This window comes from Bubalus kerabau, chromosome 1 (assembly GCF_029407905.1).
Source record: "Bubalus kerabau isolate K-KA32 ecotype Philippines breed swamp buffalo chromosome 1, PCC_UOA_SB_1v2, whole genome shotgun sequence".
Lineage (NCBI taxonomy): Eukaryota > Metazoa > Chordata > Mammalia > Artiodactyla > Bovidae > Bubalus > Bubalus kerabau.
The window spans coordinates 178,649,716-178,674,207 of NC_073624.1; the positions used below are offsets into that span (position 1 = coordinate 178,649,716).

A 24,492-nucleotide genomic window follows, 5' to 3' on the forward strand; every position below is an offset into this window, starting at 1 on the left:
GGTTTGATCCCTGGGTTGGAAAGATCTTCTGGAGAAGGGAAAGGCTACTCACTCCAGTATTCTGGTATGAAGAGTTCCAGGGACTGTATAGTCCATGGGGTCCCAAAGGGTCAGACACAACTGAGCAACTTTCACTTTTCACTTTTCTATACATATGTGTGTGTGTGTGTGTGTGTGTGTGTGTGTGTGTGTGTATCACCTCCCTCTTGAACCACCCTCTCCTACCCCATCCCACTCCCACAGAAAGCCAGGCTGAATACAAAATTGTCATATTTAGATAGAGCCCTGTTTTATGTGTCCAGGGTATTTAGGTACTACTGAAGCTGAAGCTCCAATCCTTTGGCTATCTGATGCAAAGAGCTGACTCTGCAAAAATAGTACTGGACTTTAGGTACTATTACTACACTTAGGGAAGAAAGATAATCTAATGTTGACAGCTTGGCTTGTGACATTGTTTTTCCTAATTGTGTGCCTGAGATTGAGAATAGCCTGGTCATTGCAAGGAGGCCTCTTGGTACCTCCAAATTTTCTAATACTATATCTTATCACTTTACCTCATGGACTTTCCCGTGGATAAAAAAGCTTCCTTTCAAACTTGATTTTCTGAAACAAATACCTTTTCAGGTCCTTTCACCTGGGGGTTATCTCTGTCCACCTCACACATTTCCTTCAGATAATCTCACATTTCCGGCCCTCACTTCCATGAGGTCTCTGTTCAGATGTTTGGCAGACTATCTGAACACTCCATAAAACATTATTGTTGTTGTTGTTCACTCAGGCATGTGCAGCTCTTTGCAACCCCATGGACTGCAGCACACCAGGCTTCCCTGTACTTTACCATTTCTGGAAGTTTGCTCAAACTCATGTCCATTGAGTCAGGTGATGCCATCCAACCATCTCATTCTCTGTGGCCCTCTCCTCCTCCTGCCCTCAATGTTTCCCACCATCAGGGTTTTTTGCAGAGTCAGATCTTTGCATTAGATAGCTAAAGGATTGGAGCTTCAGCTTCAGCATCAGTCCTTCCAATGAATATTCAGAGATGACTTCCTTTAGGATTGACTGGTTTGATCTTGCAGTCCAAGGGACTCTCAAGAGTCTTCTCCAACACCACAGTTCAAAAACATCAATTCTTTGGCCTTTAGCCTTCTTTATAGTCAAACTCTCACATCTGTACATGACTAGTGGAGAAACCATAGTTTTGACTATAAGGAAACTTTGTCAGCAAAGTGATGTCTCTGCTTTTTGATATGCTATCTAAGTTTGTCATAGCTTTTCTTCCAAGGAGCAAGCATCCTTTAATTCCATGGTGCAGTCACGATCCACAGTGATTTTGGAGCCCAAGAAAATAAAGCATAATACCCCCATTAACTTTCTTCTTCATACTAGATCTCTTTCTTCATAGCAACTATCTCTCAGTACAGTATGTTCTTTATCTAGAAGTAGGTCAGTCCTCAATTTATATTCCCCCAAAACATGGCAGAATTTCTCATCTAAACTCCCCAATACATGTCCATTTGGGAAGGAGGCTGAATATGGGCCAGAAGTTGATACTCAGAGATGGCACAGGGGATCTCTTGAAGGAGAAATTTTCATACAAAAATTATGGATTTTAATTTTTGAATGCAAAATTGTAGAATTTCAACATTATTACAATGCCAAATTCAGATAAAACTAGTCATGTCATTTTTTTGTTTGTTTGTTCATTTGTTTGTTTGTTTCCAGGCAGTCACCTCTACTACATGGAATTGGGGAATGATACAGAAATTTCAGAGTTTCTTCTTCTGGGGTTCTCACAGGAACCAGAACTGCAGGCCCTCATATTTGGACTTTTCCTCTCCATGTACCTGATCACCGTGTTTGGAAACCTGCTCATCATCCTGGCAGTCAGCTCAGACACCCACCTACACACCCCCATGTACTTCTTTCTCGCCAATCTGTCCTTTGTAGACATTTGTTTCACCTCTACCACCGTCCCAAAGATGTTGTGGAACATCCAGACCCAGAGCAAAGTTATAACCTATGAAGGCTGCATCACACAAATTTATTTTTTCCTACTGTCTGCAGTGTTGGACATCTTCCTCCTCACAGTGATGGCCTATGACCGCTTTGTGGCCATCTGTCACCCCCTGCACTACATGGTCATTATGAGCCCTCGGCTCTGCTTTCTGCTGGTTCTGGTGTCCTGGACCATCAGTGTCCTGAATTCCTTGTTACAAAGTTTAATTTTGTTACAGCTTTCTTTTTGCACTGTTGTGGAAATCCCTGACTTTTTTTGTGACCTCAGTCAGATAACCCAACTTGCCTGTTCTGACACCTTTCTTAATAATATGGTAATGTATCTTACAGTTGTACTTCTGGGTAGTGGTCCCCTGGCTGGTATCCTTTATTCTTACTCAAAGATAGTTTCCTGTATATGCAGAATCTCATCAGTTCAGGGGAAGTATAAAGCATTTTCCACCTGTTCCTCTCACCTCTCAGTCGTCTCCTTATTCTTTTGTACGAGCCTAGGAGTGTACCTTAGCTCTCCTGCTACCCACAGCTCACACTCAAGTGCAACAGCCTCGGTGATGTACACTGTGGTCACACCCATGCTGAACCCCTTTATCTACAGTCTGAGAAACAAAGACATAAAGGGGGCTCTGAAAAGATTATTTGTGATGGCAAGTCTAAAAAGGTCAGTTATTCTAGATTTGGAGAAGTGCCCAAGATTGCAGATCTCAAAGTCTCAGAGTAAGTAGCTGTGATTTTTTAAATCAGACTTTGGAAGTATGAGTTGCCCTGTTATTTATTTCCTAGAATTCTCATTTTTTTCCAACTACTCTACACAATTTAATTACTCTCTTAATTACTCTTCTCTGTCAGACATCCAACCATTTTTCTTTCCTTCCATTCTTTCTTCCTATTTTTCCTACTTCATCCCCAAGCTTTGATATCAAAAAGTTGGAAATTCTCATTTATCTCATGAAACTGCTTGGGTTTATTAAGAACAATTTCTTTTAAAATGACAAATACCATATCAGGTGATGCATCTTAGTTTTGCTAAAAGAATACTCATGAGTTACCACTTCATCAGAAAAAAAAAAAAAAAAAAAAAAACTAAACTACAGAGTTCATTTTTATAACATTGTGGGAGAGGAAAAACCTGGAATACAATTTTTCACCTCTGGGTCCATCATTCCCTTTTATGGCCTGAACTGGTGTTCCTGATAATGCAGACCTTAACATAACAGTCTATTTTATAAAAGGTCATTAGGTTTTATTCTCCTGAATAGGATTCTATTCTCTTATAAGACTCTATGTACACATTCCCTACCATAGTCATTAGCAAAGCTGATTATCAAATACAGATCTGTCAGTGTAGTCTACACAGAAACAGAAACTGAAATAAATTAATTGACTTAATATGATCTTCAGCCATATTATAACTTAGTCAGAGTCATATGATTTAATATGAATCAGAGATGTCATTGTATATAATTAAACAAATTTTAAATGATACTTTGTATTATTACACATGCCATTTATTTTTAAGCTGTATGTATAGTCATTAAAGTATGGAATATCAGTGTAAATATATAAGATGATTGATGAACCTGTTTTTATTTTTTCTTATTGACTTATCTCACTCATCCTACTTAAAAATTTCAGGTGATGCCTACAGCTATCACTTTTTCCATTGTTCTAAATAAAACTTAGCATCTATTCTAAATGTTGTCAGAAACAAAATAAGCAGTGAATGGGCAGTATCATCCACTATTTATCTCACATACACAAAGCAATTCCTTCAACTATCATGATCAAAACTGAATCATAAGAATGTGCTTTCCTGTATAGATATAAGACCTAGGGTCAGCCTGTTTTGTACACAAACATGCATGTTCTTTCAAGCTCTCCTATCAGGAAAGGAACATCAGTGAAATCACTTTTTTTTTTTTTTACTTTACAATTTTGTATTGGTTTTGTCATACATCAACATGCATCTGCCACGGGTGTACATGTGTTCCCCATCCTGAACCCCTCTTCCACCTCCCTCCCTATACCATGCCTCTGAGTCATCCCAGTGCACCAGCCCCAAGCACTGAAGTCACTTTTTAATAGAGTTGTGTGGGGGAAAAAAGTTGGATGAGAGTAATTGAAAATGCCATTTGCAAATGTTAGAACACAGTGAAATATAACAAGCAATAGATTATTATCTTTGCTCTAAATATCGTTCTACTGATGATTATATTTGTTAGCAGACTGAGTAACCATCCATCATAAAATAAAATATTAAAACATAATGTATTTATTATCAAATGGGATGATATAGTTTGGAGTTGTTCCAAGTTATACTAGATTTCTTGTGAGTCTGTAATTAGCTTCCAGTCTCTGTAATTAGCTTTCAGTCTCTATATAGTTGGAGAAGGATATGGCAACCCACTCCAGTATTCTTGCCTGGAGAATCCCAGGGGCAGAGGAGCCTGGTGGGCTGCCATCAATGGGGTTGCACAGAATCAGACACAACTGAAGGAACTTAGTAGCAGCAGCAGCAACAGCTCTATACAGTACTTCTAAGGCTCACCCATGATCCTGTGCCTGGGTGTAGTGCTCATCTTTCTAAAACCAAACTATGGACAGTTCATCCATTTCTATATCTAGGTTAACATAGTTTACAGAAAAAAATGAGTTTGTCATAAGTAAGTTGTCTTAAATGAGATTGAGGACCAAAGAATTGATGCTTTTGAACTGTGGTACTGGAGAAGACTCTTGAGAGTCCCTTGGACTGCAAGGAGATCAAACCAGTCCATCCTAAAGAAAATCAGCCCTGAATATTCATGGGAGGACTCATGCTGAAGGTCCAATACTTTGGTCACCTGATGTGAAGAGCTGACTCATTGGAAAAGCCCCTGATGCTGGGAAAGATTGAGGGCAGGAGGAGAAGAGGTCAATAGAGGATGAAGTGGTTAGATGGCATCACTGACTCAGTGATGGGAGTCCGACTCTTTGTAACACCCATGGACTATAGCCTGCTAGGCTTCTCTGTCCATGGGATTCTCCAGTCAAGAATACTGGAGTGTGTTGCCATGCCGTCCTCCAGGGAATCTTCCCGACTCAGGGATTGAACCCGGTGTCTCTTGTGTCTCCTGCATTGACAGCGGGTTCTTTACCACTAGTGACATGTGGGAGTGAAAGTGAAAGTTGCTCAGTGTGTCCGACTCTTTGAGACCCTGTGGACTGTAGGCAGCCAGGATCCCCTATCCATGGGAATTCTGCAGGTCAGAATACTGGGCTGTGTATCCATTCCACTCTCCAGGGGATCTTCCCGACCAGGGAATGAATCCAGGTCTCCCGCATTGCAGGCAGATTCTTTACCTTTTTAACCACCAAGGAAACCAGTGCCACCTGGGAATCCCATTGAACAGGGAAAGGAAAGAAAATTTCGTATGACTCCCATCTCCTCTATCCCAAGTCTGAACATCCCAGTGAGAAGAGAGACACCTCAAAGTGGGGAAAGAAGAGTGAAGTGAACATCAGTACTTATAATCTTGAGTAACAAGAGGAATATGTGCCCAACAAACAGATATAGGGAGCAAAAGTCTTCATAGTTGCAAATTCAGGGCTTAATGGGACACCATTGTTTCTTTGGGGTGTTCAAAGCATGACTCAGAGACCGGCATTTCACTTCTTCCTGCCATCTTGCCAGGGGAAAGATTTCAACCTCGACCATCAAACCATCCAGGGGGAACTGGTGATTCCTCCTGGAGACTGTCCTCTCAGAGATCACAATCCTTGAGTCTGAAAGCCCCGTAGACACTGTAGGAGTGAATCAGAGAGAAGGAAAACCAAGAATGTTTACCTGAGCCAATCCTTCCTAAACTATGGCCTCCAATTCACTGTGATTGATTGTTTCCCTCATTAATTAATTAATTTATTTATGATGGCTAAGAAAGAAGTGAATACTGTACTCAGCAAAGCAAGGTCAATGTTGAAAATTAAATTGAAATGCATGTTAAGTCACTTCAGTCGTGTCTGACTCTTTTGACCCTGAAGAATGTAGCCCACCAGACTCCTCTGTCCAAGAGAATGCTGGAGTGGGTTACCATGCCCTCCCCAGGGGATCTTCCCAACCCAAGTATTGAACCTGCATCTCTTACAACTGCTGCATTGGCAGGAGGGTTTTTTGTGGTTTTTTTTTTTTTTTTTTTTTTTTTTTTTTTTTTTTTACCACTAGTGCCACCTTGGAAGCCCAATTAGAAGATAGAATGGGGGATGTAAAGTGCTTCTGGTAAAAGTGGAAAATAAGTCCAAGGATCTTCGTAATTAACTGGAGTAGAGAAATATCCTTATTAGGAGAGGAGGGAATACACAGTGAAGTGATGGCATTCTTTTTATTTTAAAAGATGGTGCATAACTGACTGTATATTAATGAGAAACACAGACTAAAGAATTCTTGAAAGTATTCTCTTGCAATAGCATTTCATTAAATATATTTCTCATGGTATCCTCTCAGTGTGGGTATTCACATGAAAGAAAATTATATACTATATCAAAGCAGACATGGTAATGACCTTTACTTTCAAATTATTTCATTATCTGTGAAGGTGAATATATTTGTGAGTTTGTTAGATATGTACTTTCTCCATCATAAATTGTCTATGGGAGTCCTTTCCTTTTGTATAATACTAGTATTTCTACAGCCATTTTTCTTCACATTCATTTAAAAAAGCAAAAAGGGCTTTTAGTTTTGTTGTTGTTGTTGTTGTTTTAACCAACTAGCTGTTTTACATTTGGTTCATTTATGCATGTATAGACTTTTTGTTGAAGAGGTAAATACTAATTTTCTAGAGTTATTGGGAAACATCCTCTCACAAGTCAATGTTTTGAAACTCCATGGGACCTAATAAACACAGGTTATCATTCTCAGATTTGGAGAAAACATTAGATCAAGGTTGAGATTAGGTGTAATGAGGTGAGACTCCTGGAAGGCAAGAGAGTTCATGGAGAACTAAGAATAGACTGGAGTCACCTGATTTCTACTAATCTGGTCTCTTGGGAACAGAGACTCAATAGGAATCATTTTCTTTGTGTTCAGATCAGCGTCCCACAGGGAAATTATTAACTCCGAAGTTGTGGCAACAATGGAAACGATGCCTAAGGAGCAGCCTAGGGAGCTATAACTATCTCCTCTGCTGTAATTCCTTAGTGCATGCATTCCTGGTGCTGGAGAGTTGCTTTTGGAGTCTTATCATAGCTCAGGAACCAATGCTTTGCTCCTTCCTGTTGGCTTGTCTGGAAACAGAGCTTCTGTCTCCATTGCTGATCATCCAGACAGCAATTCAGACATCCATACAGATTTTTCTCTTAGAGACATTATCCAGGTACATCTGAGAACTCAATAAGTAGGTGAAGAAAAAAGGTTCAGAGAGAAATGAACCTGACTTTTACCTAAGCTCACATAAGAACCAGACCACTCTAACCCTGAGACAAGAGATTGTCATGTGTCTATGCTAGAGAGACTAATTAACCTATAATTAATTCATTTAATGTAGTAAAAAGAGAAGTGTCTTCTGAACTTAGAAATACAAGGAGTATCATTGCAGCTAACTCATGGAATAGAAAGTTCAGCTGAGTGAGAATGAAGAAGGAATTCGAGGCATAGTGTAGTTCCAGTAAAATTAGACCATGGATGAGGATATTTACAGTTAAGGGGAGTTGTATTATAGAATATTAGGTTCAGAGTCTTGTCCAGTGAACTAAAGGCATTTTTTAAGTGCTTAAGATGGGATGTATTTGAGCATTTGTTTACTAGAAAGACTCATTTTTTGATTAGATAGTTTGTTTTTATTATATTGAGCCACACAAACTGTTATTAAATTTTGGAGACTAATCCTTTGTTGATTGCATATTCTGTAAATATTTTCATGTTTTGCATCTTTTATTTTCATGTTTGTCCATGTATCATGTTTATGTTTGAGTATGTTTGTGTGTTGATTAGAAACAGACTAAGGGAGGTGGATATTTGTTTGCACAGATGTTCCTCATGTTGGATATCCATATGGATAACAAATTGTACCTAATATGAAAAAGAGTTATGCTAACAAGCTCTACTTTACAACTATTTCATTACTGAGAGGTGGGGAAGCAACAGTGACACTTGAAACGTTGGGGAAAAAATCAAGTTCGTCTCATTGGCAGTGATAACCATTCATTTCTTAACAGGAAGGAACTATTCTATTTACTTATTGAATAAATCTGTTGAGCACCTTCAGACAGTGTACACTACTTTCTTACCACGTAAAAGAGAACGTTAGCATTTATAATGGTTCCATTGACCACCTCCATGACAAAAAAAAAAAAAAAAAAAACCAATATGTGGTACATCCAAGAATCAAAACTCAGTTTTCAAGTGCCCAGAGTCTTTTCATATGGTATCATTTTAAAAAGTATTTCACCATTTCAATTTTTTTAATGTACAATGGTTATTGTACCTTGTATATTTTCTATTTTAAATTGAGAATTTATTTCCTACGACCTTTACTCTAATGGAATGTTTAATCAGTAAAGGGTCATAACATTGTAAAATGTTGTTTGTTTCTCTGGAGATTAAATTGTGCATATGTTCTTCCTGATTTATTAGGTATTCTGGGCATTGATGAGATATAACTGGGGTTCGAATATTGCCAGAACCAATAAAAATTTTTTTCTCATCACAATTTCTCAGGAACCACGTGAGTATTCTAGATCTTTTCACCTACTGATGTGTAGCTCTCTCCTCTGTTTTTAAATTGACTTTTATGTTTTCTTAAATACAGGACACAAAATGGTCATACAAATATGGATCTCCATGTTTAAATATCCATGAGAGGCTTACCAACTGGAATTTGGATATTGTTTCTGCATTCTTTTATTTACTGAGGTAACATTGGTTTAAAACGTTGCATAAGTTTCATGTGAATATTATATTTTGACTTCTACTACAGTGTGCTGTAGTTCATTTTCCATCCTTCACTACACAGTTCCCCCAATGCTCCCTGCGACAACTACTGTGTTCTCTGTATCTAAGTGTTTGTTAGAGTTATTTCCTTCCATCATGCCTCCTAGTTTAGATGAACATTTGTCAAAAATGGTGACTTATTTTGACTGAATAGTATTCCATGGTAGACACCTACCACATCTTCTTTATCCATTCATCTATAAATGGCTGCTTCCGTATTTTAGTTGTTTTCAATAATACTGCAATGAACATTGGTGTGCATACCTCTTTTCAAATTAGTGGAAATTTTGGGCAGTGTGGGTAAAATATTCAGAAGTGGAATTTTTGGATGATATGTCAGTTTTATTTTTAAATTTTGAGGAATTTCCACACTGTTTTTCAATACTGGCACCACCAATTTATATTCCTACCAACAGTGCATAAGGGTTACCTATGGTCTTCATCCTCTTTAACACATTATTTCTAGACTTTTTTTTAATTTATTTATTTTAATTGGAGGCTAATTACTTTACAATATTGTATTGGTTTTGCCATACATCAACATGAATCCGCCACAGGTGTACACGTGTTCCCAATCCTGAACCCCCCTCCCATCTCCCTCCCCATACCATCCTTCTGGGTCATCCCAGTATACCAGCCCCAAGTGTCCTGTATCCTGCATCGAATCTGGACTGGCGATTCATTTCTTATATGATATTGTACATGTTTCAATGCCATTCTCCCAAATCATCCCCCTCTCTCCCTCTCCCAGAGTCCAAAAGGCTGTTCTATACATCTGTGGTAATAGTCCTCCTAATGTGCCACAGGTGATACCTCATTTTGGTTTTTCTTTGCATTTCACTAAAAATTAGTGAGGTTGGACATCTTTTCCTGTGCCTGATGGGCATTTGTATGTCTTCTTTGGAGAAGTCTATTCAGCTCTTCTTCCCACTTTTGAATTAGGTTGTTTGTAGTTTGATTGCTGACTTATATGAGTTATTTATAAATATTGGATATGAACCCCTTATCTGATACATTATTGGTGAAGATCATCTCCCATTTAGTAGGTTGCCCTTTCATTTTATTAATGGTTTGCCTTGCTGAGCAGATCTTTAATCAATGTAATCCCATTAGATTATTTTTTTTCTGCCTTAGCATAAGTTTCTAACAATATATTGCAAAAGAGTGTATTGCCTTTGTCTTCTAGAAGTTTTATGATTTCTCAGGTTTTGCATTCATTAGTTTAACCCATTTTGAGTTGATTTTTTGTTGTTGTTAGGAGTTAAATTTTTATTTTCTTGTTGCAATTGTAAGTGTGTTTGTATTTGAGTTTTTTTTTTTTTCCTGCTAGTTCATCATTATTGCTTATAGACATTGCAGTTTTTTATATTGATTTTATACCTATAACTTCATAGTATTCATTTGTTATTTCTAATAGTATTTGGTGGGATCTTTAGAGTTTCCTACACAAAAATTTATGTCATCTGCAATTTATGATAGATTTACTTCCTTTCCAATTCCAAAAAATAAATGTCTTTTATTTTCTTGCCTCATTACACTGGCTAGGATTCCAATACTATACTGAGTAAGACTAGGAAGAGTGGGTACCTTTGTCATCTTTCTAATCTTAGAGAGATAGCATCTAGTTTTTCAACTTTGATTATGATGTTAGCAGTGAGTTTGTCATATATGGTTTTTATTATGTTGAGATAAATTCCCTCAATACCCACTTTATTGAGAATTTATATGGTTAAAGTTTTTATGAATCTTTGAACTCTCTTTCAACATCAGCATCTTTTTCTGGATCTACTGAACTAATCATACGATATTTATTCTTCACTATGTTATTGCTATTTTCCATGTTAATTTACAGATGTTAAAACATCCTTGCATTCCAGAAACATAAACCACTTGACAACACTTTTTTATGGTGTGTGGTCCTTTTAAGAACTGTTGTATTCTTTTGTTAATATTTTGTTGAGGCTTTTTGCTCTATGTCCTTCAGATCTATTGCACTGTATTTTTTTGCTCTCATTGTTGTTCTAGTTTGGTTTGAGAATCAGGGTAAATTTGGTCTCATGAAATTATTAAGGATGGTTTTCTCTCTTTTACTTTTTCACAGAGTTTGGGGAGGATAGGTAGTGTTTCAAAGAATTCACCCCTGAAGCTGTCTGGTCCAGAACTTTTGATTTGGGGGAGATTTTTTGTTACTGTTTTAATATCTGTACTTTTTAAAATTTAATTAATTTATGTATTTTACTTTACAATATTGTATTGGTTTTGCCATACATTGACTTGAATATCTGTACTAAATGATAGGTCTGTTCAAATGTTCTATCCTTTTATGATTCAGTCATGAAATGTCATATAATTCTAAGATTCTGTTCATGTTTTCTAGGTTGTCCAATTTGTTGACTTATAGCTATTCATAATCTTTTGTATTTCTCATGTATTCACTGCTATTTCTCCTTTTTCATTTGTTATTTTATTAATCAAAAACTTCTGCCTCTCTATTTTTTTAGTGAATTTAATACAGGTTTGCCAATTTTGTTGGTCTTTTCAAAGAATCAGCTGTTAGTAAGACTAATCATTCCTATTTTTATAGTCTTTATTTCATTAATTTCTTCTCTGATTTTTATTATTTCATTCTTTCTATTGAATTTGAGCTGTGTCTTCTTCTTTTTCTACTTCCTTTAGATATAAAATTAGATTGTTTGTTGAGAGCATTCTTGTATCTTGAGGTAGGTCTGTGTTCTTATAAATTTCCCTCTCATTCTTTTGCTCATCTCAGAGATTTAGATATGCCACGTTTTCATTTTTATTTGTCTTCAGATATTTTTCTTAATGACTCCTTTGATTTCTGAATTGACCAATAGTTGTTCAGTAGCATGTTGTTTAGCCTGCATATATTCTTGATTTTTTGCAGTTCTCTTCTATAGTCGATTTGTAGTTTCATACCATTGTAATCAGAAAATGACTCATGAAATTTCAGTCTTCTGAATTTATTAAGACTATTGTTTACCAACATATGGGAAACAGTACTCTTGAGAAAGTTCCATGTGCACTTGAGAAGAATGTATATTCTGCTGCATTTGGATGGAATGTTCTGTACAAATCTATCATGTCCATCTGGCCTAATGAAAACATAAAGCTGTTGTTTCTTGTTGATTTTCTGTCTCAATGAGCTATGCAATGATGTAAAAGGAGTGTCAAAGTCCTTCTCTATTATTGTGCTACTGCCAATTTCTCCATTTAGGTCTCTTCATACTTGCTTTATATATGTCAGTTCCTCTATTTTAGATGGATATATCTTAACAACATTTAGTATAACTTTATCTTCTCCATTTTTAAGGTCTTTCTGAACTCTCAGTTTGAAAAAAAAGCACCCTTATCCACTGTCTTTACACTTTTTTATATTATTCATAGAATCTGTCACCATGTGGCATGATATAAGATATTTATATGCTTATTTTCTTTACCATTATTTTTTAGCTTTTCTTTCTCAGAATTTTAAACCTAGAAAATGGCTAGTATTCAGCATATATTTCTCAAATGGATAAAAATATTTCTCATTAAAACTGTGTAATGCATTTTCCCTTGAGAGAAAATCTGAAAGCTTTCTCCACATCATAATCTAACTGGCACTACCTTAACAATTTAGATCTGTTTTTTCCACTTAGGTCAGTATTATGCCTCTCTCTCTAACAGAATTCCTAGTCAGAGATGTTACAAAACATCCTTTAAACGTGAGGATTCATTAAAAATACAGATGAAAATATGGATGAATAGGTAGATAGGTAGGTAGAGATAGATATAGAGGTAATTGTAGCATTTTCAAATGAATAATGCCCATTTGGGTAAAAATGATTCACACAATTTTTTTTTTTATTCCTAGTCATCAACACCACAACATGATACCAGGAAATGATACACAAAATTCAGAATTTCTTCTTCAGGGATTATCAATGAAAGCAGAGCTACAGCCCCTTATATTTGGGCTTTTCCTCTTAATGTACCTGATCACTGGGTTTGGAAACCTGCTCATCATCCTGGCTGTCAGTTCAGACTCCCACCTCCACACCCCCATGTACTTCTTCCTCTCCAACCTGTCCTTTGTAGACATCTGTTTCACCACCACAACAATCCTAAAGATGTTAATTAATATACAGAGCCAGAGAAAAGCTATATCCTATGAAGGCTGCATCAGTCAGATGTATTTTTACATGCTCTTTGCAGTGTTGGATGATTTTCTTCTGACCGTGATGGCCTATGACCTGTATGTGGCCATCTGTCACCCCCTGCACTACACAGTCATCATGAGCCCTTGACTCTGTGGACTTTTGGTTCTGCTATCCTGGATCATTAGTACCCTGCTTTCCTTGTTAGAAACCTTACTTGTGTTACGGCTGTCTTTCTGTACAGATTTGGAAATCCCTCACTTTTTCTGTGAAATCAAGCACATTGTCCAACTTGCCTGTGATGATACGCTTCTTAATGATACCATTATGTATTTTACAGCAGTGCTGTTGGGTGGTGGTCCCCTGGCTGGTATCCTTTACTCTTACTCTAAGATAATGTTCTCCATACATGGAATCTCATCACCTCAGGGGAAATATAAAGCAGTCTCCATCTGTGCATCTCACCTCTCAGTTGTCTCCTTATATTATTGTTCAAGCCTAGGAGTGTACCTTAGCTCTGCTACTGCTCCCCACAACTCTCATTCAAGTGCAACAGCCTCTGTGATGTACACCGTGGTCACACCCATGCTGAACCCCTTCATCTACAGTCTCAGAAACAAAGACATAAAAAGAGCTCTGAAAAGAGTCATTCACATGGTAGCTATAAACAGGGAAATTGTTCTGGGTCTGAAGAAGCATCTTTGAAGAAGACCTCAAGCTTTGGAACAAAAACTCCTATTCTTTGATTAGATTATGGATGTTGAGCTTGCTTTTTCTATTTATTTCCTGGAATTTCTGTTTCTTTGACTTTTACACTTTAAATAAATTGTGCACTCACTTTTTGAAGCTTTTTCCTCTCTCTGATGAAAAGACAGTTATCCCCATTATCCACTTTCCTATTTTCAAAACGTTTTTCCTAGCCTAAGAGCAGAAACACTTTGAAAGTCTGGTTAATTTCATGGTGCTACATGGATTACTTATGAATAATTTCATCTCAGATGATATATGTACATGCATGCGTGCTCAGTTGCTTCAGCTGTGTCCCACTCTTTGTGACCCCGTGTACCACAACCATGGATTCTCCAGGTGAATATACTGGAGTGGGTTGCCCTGCCCTCCACCAGGGGATCTTCCCAACCCAGGCATTGAACCCACGTCTCCTGCATTGCAGGCAGCTTCTTTACCACTGAGCCATTGGGGAAGCCCCATGACATATGTATTATCTCAAATATTTTCAAAAGAACTACAAATACTGGAAAATGGATAACAAAGTGTCAATAAGCATATATTTATCATTAATATTTTAAATGCCAATGAGCTAAATGTTTCAATTAAAGACATAGGGTGGCTTATTGAGTTAAAAAAAAAAAAAAACATAAACAAAAACACAAGACTCTTCTATCTTCTCTATGCTGTTTGTAAGAAACTCACTTCAGAGCTAAAGAACCACAAAGAATGATAGTAAAAGGATGGAAAAGATATTTCATGCATATGGAAAGTAAAAGAAATAGGAGATATGGAGAACATTATCTTAGGGGGAAAAAAATAGACTTTAAAACAAAGGCCAAAACTTTGTGTTTGTGCTTGGCTGAGGAGCCAATGAGGCCAAGCTACTATCTGTGGGATTATGACTGAATGCCTCTAAGTCAGAATCCCGCCCAGGCTGAAGGATTCGGCAGTTCCACAGGAGCCTCAGATAGCCAGTCCCCTGCTGTCTCCACCGACGCACCACTGCCCACGAGCCTTGGGGCTTGGCATGGCATGCCCTGCCCCGCGAATGGACTGGGGTCTAGTGCAGATAACCCTTTGTCCTGGGACATGGGGAGCTGCCCCTGCCTGTCACGCACCGCACATTCATGCGGAACCTGGTGCTAAACCATTCCTAGTCAACCTGCTTCTGGATGGAGGTTTCCTTTGTAGCTGAGCAGCTCCCTCCCTGCGATCTACTTTTGACACAAGGGTTTGTAAGGGGTGGGGGGAGTAGAAATTTAAACAGATAAAAGAAAAAAAGCCAAAACTAAATATAAATACATTATATAATATTAAAGTCATCAATACAAGAAGAGTGCATAATAGTTGCTAACATATAGGTGTTTAGTACGGGCTTCCCATGTGGTGCTAGTGGTAAAGAACCTGACTGCCAGTGCAGGAGATGTAAGAGTCATGGATCTGATCCCTGGGTTGGGGAAATTCCCTGGAGGAATGCACGGCTACCCATTCCAGTATTCTTGCCTGGAGAACCCCATGGACAGAGAAGCCTGGCAGGCTACAGTCCATAGGGTCACACAGTGTTGGACACTACTGAAGTGACCTAGCACAACCCACACACATGTAACATAATATAGGAACACCTGGAAAAGACCCCAATGATGGGAAAGACTGAGGGAAGGAAGAGAAGGGAGCAACAGAGGATGAGATGGTTGGATGGCATCACTGGCTCAATGGACATGAGTTTGAGCAAACTCCAGGAGACAGTGGAGGACAGGGAAGTCTGATATGCATGCTTCAGTCCATGAGGTGGCAAAGAGTTGGACACAATGCACTGACTGAACAACAACAGTGGGAAGTTGCTGTTGAGCACAGGGAGCTCAGCTGGGTGCTCTATGAAGACTTATAGGGGAGAGGATAAGAAGGAGACTCAAGAGGAAGGGACGTATATATACTTATGGCTGTCGCATGGCAGAAGCTAATACAATTTAGTTTCGATACAACAATACAATACAGAAACTACACTGTAAAGTAATTATATTCCAATTAAAATTTTGTTTAAAAAGACAATCATGGTCAATCTTAATATACTGAGGTCAGCTGGCTAACAACTTCCCTCTATCTACCAACTCAATCCCCCTCCTTATATAAAATAATATATTCTAAGGTTCTGTGGATTAGGATGTGGCCATTCTTTGGTGGCCCTTATTCTGATTATTAAAATGTATCTTTCAGAAGTATAGTATTCGGAGTCACTTAAGTGCCCTTATATAAAAGAAACAAAGCCAAAATTTATCATGGCCTCTGGAATGAGTAAATATCATTCTTTCAAAATTACATGCAAAGGCCTTTTTTGGGTGCAAAAGGCTTAAAACTATCTACTCTAGACTCTAACAAAGGATCAAAGACTTACTACCCAAAGAATGGTCCACAGACCAAATCCTGAATGCATTATCATCACCCAGAAGTTTGTTAGAAATTCAGCATCTCAGGGCCAACCAGAACCTACTGAGTCAGAATATGCATTATAACTACAATAATAGGGGATTCTTATGTACAGTGAGTTTGGAGAAGCATTGGACTAGAATAGGTATTCTCATCTTCTCCCTGTTAACCTTGGGGCATAATAATTATTTGTTTTCTGTTCTATCCCACACATTGTGGGTGTTAGCAGCACTTTTTCAGATATCACCAAATATCCCAAGGGGCAAAATGATCTCTGGTTGGAAACCAGTGGCCCACAGGAAACTGGGAATATCCTGACAGAATTCCAATCAAGGTTCCCATCCCTCACTCAATTTATATCTTGGGCAAGTCACTAAATTCCTCCAAGTCCAATTTCTTCACTGGAGTACATACAGTACAACATCATAGAATGAACTTTCATAAAGATTAATTATAATCTGCAAATACAGGTTATATGGCTTAAATAGAGATCTAAATGTATCTGTTTTTTTGGGTTTTTTAATCTTTATTTTTTTTTAGATTTTTTCCTTTTATTTATTTTTTAATTTAAATTTATTTATTTTAATTAGAGGCTAATTACCTTGCAATATTGTGTTGGTTTTGCCATACATCAACTTTTTTTTAATGAGGGACTAAATGACAACCACTAATTTTACTAACCTAATTTGTGATACAAGTATAAAAATCCTACTTGTTTAAGCAAAAGTTTCATGAAGCCAAAAGGTACAGTGTTCAAAGTTTCATATTAAAGAATTCGATTCTTTGCTTTGTTGAAAGGGTAACAGCAATTTTCTGCAGATATAGGACTCTGTTGCCACCACAAATTAATGCTTTGAAGATCCAAAGGACCTAATCAAGACAGGTTCCTCAGTCTTATTTTTTTTTTTTTAATTTTATTTTATTTTTAAACTTAACATAACTGTATTAGATTTGCCAAATATCAAAATGAATCCGCCACAGGTATACATGTGTTCCCCATCCTGAACCCTCCTCCCTCCTCCCTCCCCATTCCATCCCTCTGGGTTGTCCCAGTGCACCAGCCCCAAGCATCCAGTATCGTGCATCGAACCTGGACTGGCAACTCATTTCATACATGATATTTTACATGTTTCAATGCCATTCTCCCAAATCTTCCCACCCTCTCCCTCTCCCACAGAGTCCATAAGACTGTTCTATACATCAGTGTCTCTTTTGCTGTCTCGTACACATGGTTATTGTTACCATCTTTCTAAATTCCATATATATGCGTTAGTATACTGTATTGGTGTTTTTCTTTCTGGCTTACTTCACTCTGTATAATAGGCTCCAGTTTCATCCACCTCATTAGAACTGATTCAAATGTATTCTTTTTAATGGCTGAATAATACTCCATTGTGTATATGTACCACAGCTTTCTTATCCATTCATCTGCTGATGGGCATCTAGGTTGCTTCCATGTCCTGGCTATTATAAACAGTGCCGCAATGAACATTGGGGTACACGTGTCTCTTTCCCTTCTGGTTTTCTCAGTGTGTATGCCCAGCAGTGGGATTGCTGGATCATAAGGCATGTCTATTTCCAGTTTTTTAAGGAATCTCCACACTGTTCTCCATAGTGGCTGTACTAGTTTGCATTCCCACCAACAGTGTAAGAGGGTTCCCTTTTCTCCACACCCTCTCCAGCATTTATTACTTGTAGACTTTTGGATCGCAGCCATTCTGACTGGTGTGAAATGGTACCTCATAGTGGTTTTGATTTGCATTTCTCTGATAATGAGTGATGTTGAGCATCTTTTCATGTGTTTGTTAGCCATCTTTATGTCTTCTTTGGAGAAATGTCTATTTAGTTCTTTGGCCCATTTTTTAATTGGGTCATTTATTTTTCTGGAGTTGAGCTGTAGGAGTTGCTTGTATATTCTCGAGATTAGTTGTTTGTCAGTTGCTTCATTTGCTATTATCTTCTCCCATTCTGAAGGCTGTCTTTTCACCTTGCTAATAGTTTCCTTTGATGTGCAGAAGCTTTTAAGGTTAATTAGGTCCCATTTGTTTATTTTTGCTTTTATTTCCAATATTCTGGGCGGTGGGTCATAGAGGATCCTGCTGTGATGTATGTCAGAGAGTGTTTTGCCTATGTTCTCCTCTAGGAGTTTTATAGTTTCTGGTCTTACATTTAGATCTTTAATCCATTTTGAGTTTATTTTTGTGTATGGTGTTAGAAAGTGTTCTAGTTTCATTCTTTTACAAGTGGTTGACCAGAGTTCCCAGCACCACTTGTTAAAGAGATTGTCTTTAATCCATTGTATATTCTTGCCTCCTTTGTCAAAGATAAGGTGTCCATATGTGCGTGGATTTATCTCTGGGCTTTCTATTTTGTTCCATTGATCAATATTTCTGTCTTTGTGCCAGTACCATACTGTCTTGATAACTGTGGCTTTGTAGTAGAGCCTGAAGTCAGGTAGGTTGATTCCTCCAGTTCCATTCTTCTTTCTCAAGATCGCTTTGGCTATTAGAGGTTTTTTGTATTTCCATACAAATTGTGAAATTATTTGTTCTAGCTCTGTGAAGAATGCTGTTGGTAGCTTGATAGGGATTGCATTGAATCTATAGATTGCTTTGGGTAGTATACTCATTTTCACTACATTGATTCTTCCAATCCAGGAACATGGTATATTTCTCCATCTGTTAGTGTCCTCTTTGATTTCTTTCACCAGTGTTTTATAGGTGATAAACATATATATGTTTTATATATAGGTCTTTAGTTTCTTTAGGTAGATATATTCCTAAGTATTTTATTCTTTCTGTTGCAATGGTGAATGGAATTGTTTCCTTAATTTCTCTTTCTGTTTTCTCATTATTAGTGTATAGGAATGCAAGGGATTTCTGTGTGTTGATTTTATATCCTGCAACTTTACTATAGTCATTGATTAGTTCTAGTAATTTTCTGGTGGAGTCTTTAGGGTTTTCTATGTAGAGGATCATGTCATCTGCAAACAGTGAGAGCTTTACTTCTTCTTTTCCAATTTGGAGTCCTTTTATTTCTTTTTCTGCTCTGATTGCTGTGGCCAAAACTTCCAAAACTATGTTGAATAGTAATGGTGAAAGTGGGCACCCTTGTCTTGTTCCTGACTTTAGAGGAAATGCTTTCAATTTTTCACCATTGAGGATAATGTTTGCTGTGGGTTTGTCATATATAGCTTTGATTATGTTGAGGTATGTTCCTTCTATTCCTGCTTTCTGGAGAGTTTTGATCATAAATGGATGTTGAATTTTGTCAAAGGCTTTCTCTGCATCTATTGAGATAATCATATGGTTTTTATTTTTCAATTTGTTAATGTGGTGTATTACATTGATTGATTTGCGGATATTGAAGAATCCTTGCATCCCTGGGATAAAGCCCACTTGGTCATGGTGTATGATCTTTTTAATGTGTTGTTGGATTCTGATTGCTAGAATTTTGTTAAGGATTTTTGCGTCTATGTTCATCAGTGATATTGGCCTGTAGTTTTCTTTTTTTGTGGGATCTTATCCTGCTCAAACTCTTCCAGAAAATTGCAGAGGAAGGTAAGCTTCCAAACTCATTCTATGAGGCCACCATCACCCTAATACCAAAACCTCAGTCTTATTTTTGAGAAAATGTGGACTCATAGTAGAATAAGGTACTAGGAGGTTATACCTCTAGATGGCACAAGAGTTCATGGAGAAGGATTGATATTAATAGTATTCACTTGATTTGTGACCTAGTCTCTTGGGAACAGAGAATCATTAAGAGGAACTGCAGTCTAGACCAGTGCACTAGGGGAAATCACATGCTTGAGGCTGGAGTAACAAGAGGGAAACGTCCCTAATGACCAGATCTAGGCATCCATAAATATCTCCTGCAGTCCCTCAGCTTCTACATCCTTGAGTCAAAGGAGACATACCTGTGTTGGAGTCCTGTGTCTGTAAAGAAACTGGCACTTCACTCCTTACTTCAGTCTTCTCTGAGAACATAGCTACAGACTTAGTCTTCAACCACGCAGGGAGGAATTCAGACTTCCAGAGACCTTCCTATCAAACTGTGTCTCCACGTGATCCTGGGAACACACAGCTCCTTCAGGAAAGATTCAGAGAGACTGCAAGCTGAGAATTTTTACCTGAAAGTCATAAGAGATTGTAATGAGAATAGCTGAGAGCCAAGACTTGGATGTGTGTGTTGGTCAACTAATTTGTAAATACATTATAATATGCTAAAAAGATAAATGTCTTTTAGACTTAGCAATACAGAGATCATTCTTGACAATTAAGTGATGAGAATGGAATTAAGTGGGCAAAATTTGGTTTGGAGGCATAAAGTGGTTCCAATAAAATTAGAACATATTCAGTTCAGTTGCTCAGTTGAGTCCGACTCTTTGTGACCCCATGGACGCCAGGGGCCTCCCTGGCGTAGCATGCCAGGCCTCCCTGTCCATCACCAATTCCTGGAGCTTACTCAAACTCATGTCCACCGAGTTGGTGATGCCATCCAACCATCTCATCCTCTGTTGTCCCCTTCTCCTCCTACCTTCAATCTTGCCCAGAATCAGGGTCTTTTCCAGTGAGTCAGTTCTTCAAATCAAGTGGTCAAAGTATGAAGTTTCAGCTTCAGCATCAGTCCTTCCAATGAATATTCAGGATTGATTTCTTTTAGGATTGACAGCTTTGATCACCTTGCTGTCCGAGGGAATCTCAAGAGTCTTCTCCTACAACACAGTCATAATAGCTGCAGTGAAGTGAGCAATTGTTTTCTACCAGGTGATTTTCTATAAGCTCTGAAATATTAAAAAACTCCTCGACCTACTCCTTAGGAGGATTTTCCCTAGTCATGTAAAAGGAAACTGGAGAAGGACATGGCACAAAATCCCATGGACAGAGGAACCTGATGGGCCACAGTCCATATGTCACAAAAGAGTCAGACACGACTGAGTGACTAAACAACAACAACATAAGAGGAAACAAGGCCTAAAAGTTTTACCATCTGTCCAGAGGGAAATACTCAAGAGATGTGTGTAAATTTGTTAAGGCAGAAGCAGAATGGCATTTGACCACTACATTTTATATTGGTCCAGCATTTGATCACCTTACATTCGACATGATGTGAGAAAGAAGAGTCTTGATGAAGAAGAACTAAAACATCTATGTGCATGTGTGTGCATGCTGTGTTGCTTCAATCATGTCTGACTCTTTGGGACCCCCTGGACTGTAGTCCACTAGGCTCCTCTGTCTGTGGGATTCTGCAGGCAAGAATACTGGAGTAAGTTGCCATGCCCTCCTCCAGGGGATCTTCCTGAGCCAGGGATCAAATCCATGTCTCTTGTGTCTCCTGCACTGACAGGCATGTTGTTTACCACTAGCACCACCTGGGAAAATACCTCTGTCTGACTCTAACACTGGACCACAGTCCTAATACTCAAAGACTCTTCCAAAGAACTAGACCTGCAACATCAACAACATCTGGGGGATTGTTACAGATGCAGAATCTCTGGGCCACTCTAGTCCTGCCAGATCAGAATCTGTACTTAATGATAAGATTCCCTAGTGATTCATATACACACTGATTTTGGGAGAATGTCTTGTGAAGAACCATGTTTCTCAACTTCACCACAGTTGACATTGGATGGATACTTCCTTGTGGTGGGGTCTGTCCTGTACTTTGTAGTTTGCTGACCTGCATCCTTGGATTCAACCCACTATGTCCAGGAACTCTTCCCCTTGTGGGAAAATCAAATATTTCTCCCCATATTCCCAAGGGTCCTCTGGAGACAAAATCATCTCTGATTGAGACCACTGGCCTTGTGTAAGAGAACTAAGAAGTATTTTGTATTCTAAACTAAGTGCATCCCTTACTCAGTTCATAACTTTGGAACAACCATGTAACACTTCTTAACCACAATTCTGCAAATTTAGAATGAAGCTCGTAATTGTTCCATCCCCATTGATTGGACTTTTGCAAAAAATGATCTAACCGTGTCTTTTATGATTATCAATTTTTTAATAAATAGAGGACTTTATTTGCAATACAGAAAATAAATGGCTAATAAACCCAAAAACATATCCAGCATCCCAGGCAGTAAAATCACTGCGAAGAAAAACCTTTGCCATCTGCCTGTTTGCATAGTAAATGCAATTCAAATGCCAACTTTTCATTTATATTAAAAGCATGAAACTATTGACTGATGTATCAAAAGCATACTTTTTTGTTTTTAAAATCCTTATAAAACAAGGATTATTTTAATGATGATTTTATAGCAAAGGAAGACAGTTCTTTTATTGAAAAATAAATAAAAATTTTCTGGAGATATCAGGAGCTATGTTCCTACCACAAGTCAATATTTCAGACTCAAAGGACCTAGTCAAGACAGGCTTCTCTGGCTCAGCTTGGGAGAAATCTTTGACTCAATATTGTAAATCAAGATTGTTAAAAAGGATCCGTGTTTCACCCTTGGAAGCCAGAAGAGTTCATGGAATAGCAATAAGCATTGGATAGACCTGACCTCTAAACTAATCTCTTGGGGACAGCAAATCAGCACAGAAAATTTCCATTCTGTCCAGACATGCTCCCATGGGGAAATGTGCTCAGGGTTGGAGTAATAATGAAAATGAGAAGATACAGTGAATATAAAGAGCTTTTAATCTCTCCACTGCTGCAATGAGTGAGCAAGTTCAACCTTGAGCTAGAGGGAGCATAGTTTTTGCATTTGGATTCCTAAATTAAGCTCAGGTACTCCTTCCTTCTTTATTGTCTGGAGACAGAATTTGAGCCCCAGATGCTTCATCAAGCACCCAGGGAGAAATTTGGACTTCCACATGGAGACCTTTTTCTCAGCCTTCCCATCCAGGTCCGGTAGACACTACAGGAAAAAGTCAGAGAGGATTAAACCCAATATTATTTACCTGAAGTCACTGGAAAATCCAAACAGCTGGCCCAGAGCCTTGAGATCTCCATGTTTGTTTGCTTGATTGGCAAATTAACCTATTTATTTAGTGATAAGTCTCTATCGGACTCGGCAACACAAGGAATACTGCTCCTTATTAAGTTTTGGGGATGAAAATCTGTTGGATGAGACTCAAGAAAAAACAGAAACTCTGAAATTTTCCAGAATTTTGCAACATATAGGTGTAAGAAAATAAACTTAGGTAAGGAAGAATTTGCTGTTAGGTGAGAACATTTTATTCATTTTTTAAAATTTTAACATAGGGTATATTTGATGATGTTCTGTCTTTATTAGAAAGATCCAGATCAATAGGAGTAACTATGAAATTGCAAGTCCAGTTATTGAGATTCATATTTCATAGAGTCTTCTCTCACACTGAGTATTCACTTGGAAAAATTGCATTTACTATGCAAACAGGAAGATGATAAAGAGTTTTACTTTGCAATGATTTTATTACCTTGAAGACTAGATATATCTGAGGGTTTATTAGCCATTTACTTTCTGTACTGAAAATTGTCTATGGATGTTCTTTGCTTTACGTATTGGTATCTGAGTGCTTTTACTTTTTTTGCTTTATTTTTTTTTCTATATAATCTCCTTCATAACTTATTTCATTTCTATCTTTGAGATAAAAGGCCAGAAATTGTGCTCCAACATAAGGAAAAATGGAAGAGTGAGATGTATTTTAAATACCTTGACAAGTCTTCTTCCTGGAAATAGAGATACATGCTACTTCTGTCTTTTTTTTTTAATTAACTTATTTTTTTATTGAAGGATAATTGCTTTACAGAATTTTGCTGTTTTCTGTCAAACCTCAAAATGAATCAGCTATAGGGATACATATATCCCCTGTCTTTTGAAACTCTCTCCATCTCCCTCCCCATCTCACCCCTCTAGGTTGATACAGAGCCCCTGTTTGAGTTTCCTGAGCCATACAGCAAGTTCCCACTGGCCATCTATTTTACATATGGTAATATAAGTTTCCATGTTACTCTTTCATACATCTCACCCTCTCTTCACTCTTCCCTTCCCCCACGCAGGTGTGTCAGGCACCATTTCTGTGACTCTATTTCACCCAAAGCTGCTATAAGCTGCAACTCCTTCCATTACTCAGGATTATCAATCCCTAGTCTCCTTTATTCTTATTTTTTTTATTTCAGTCCTTCAATTTTTAAAACAAGTTTGCTATTTGACATTTAAATCTTATTTGTATATACAATGTGTGTGTTGGGTTGTGTGAAACTTTATGAATTTTGAGT

General features: G+C 37.8%; 2 pseudogenes; both read left to right on the top strand.

Moving 5' to 3' along the window:
• Positions 1-1,620: 1,620 nt before the first annotated feature.
• LOC129624531 (olfactory receptor-like protein OLF4) lies at positions 1,621-2,738 on the top strand (annotated as a pseudogene).
• Positions 2,739-12,791: 10,053 nt separating this feature from the next.
• Positions 12,792-13,836, top strand: LOC129621256 (olfactory receptor 7A17-like; annotated as a pseudogene).
• The last annotated feature ends 10,656 nt before the right edge of the window (positions 13,837-24,492 follow it).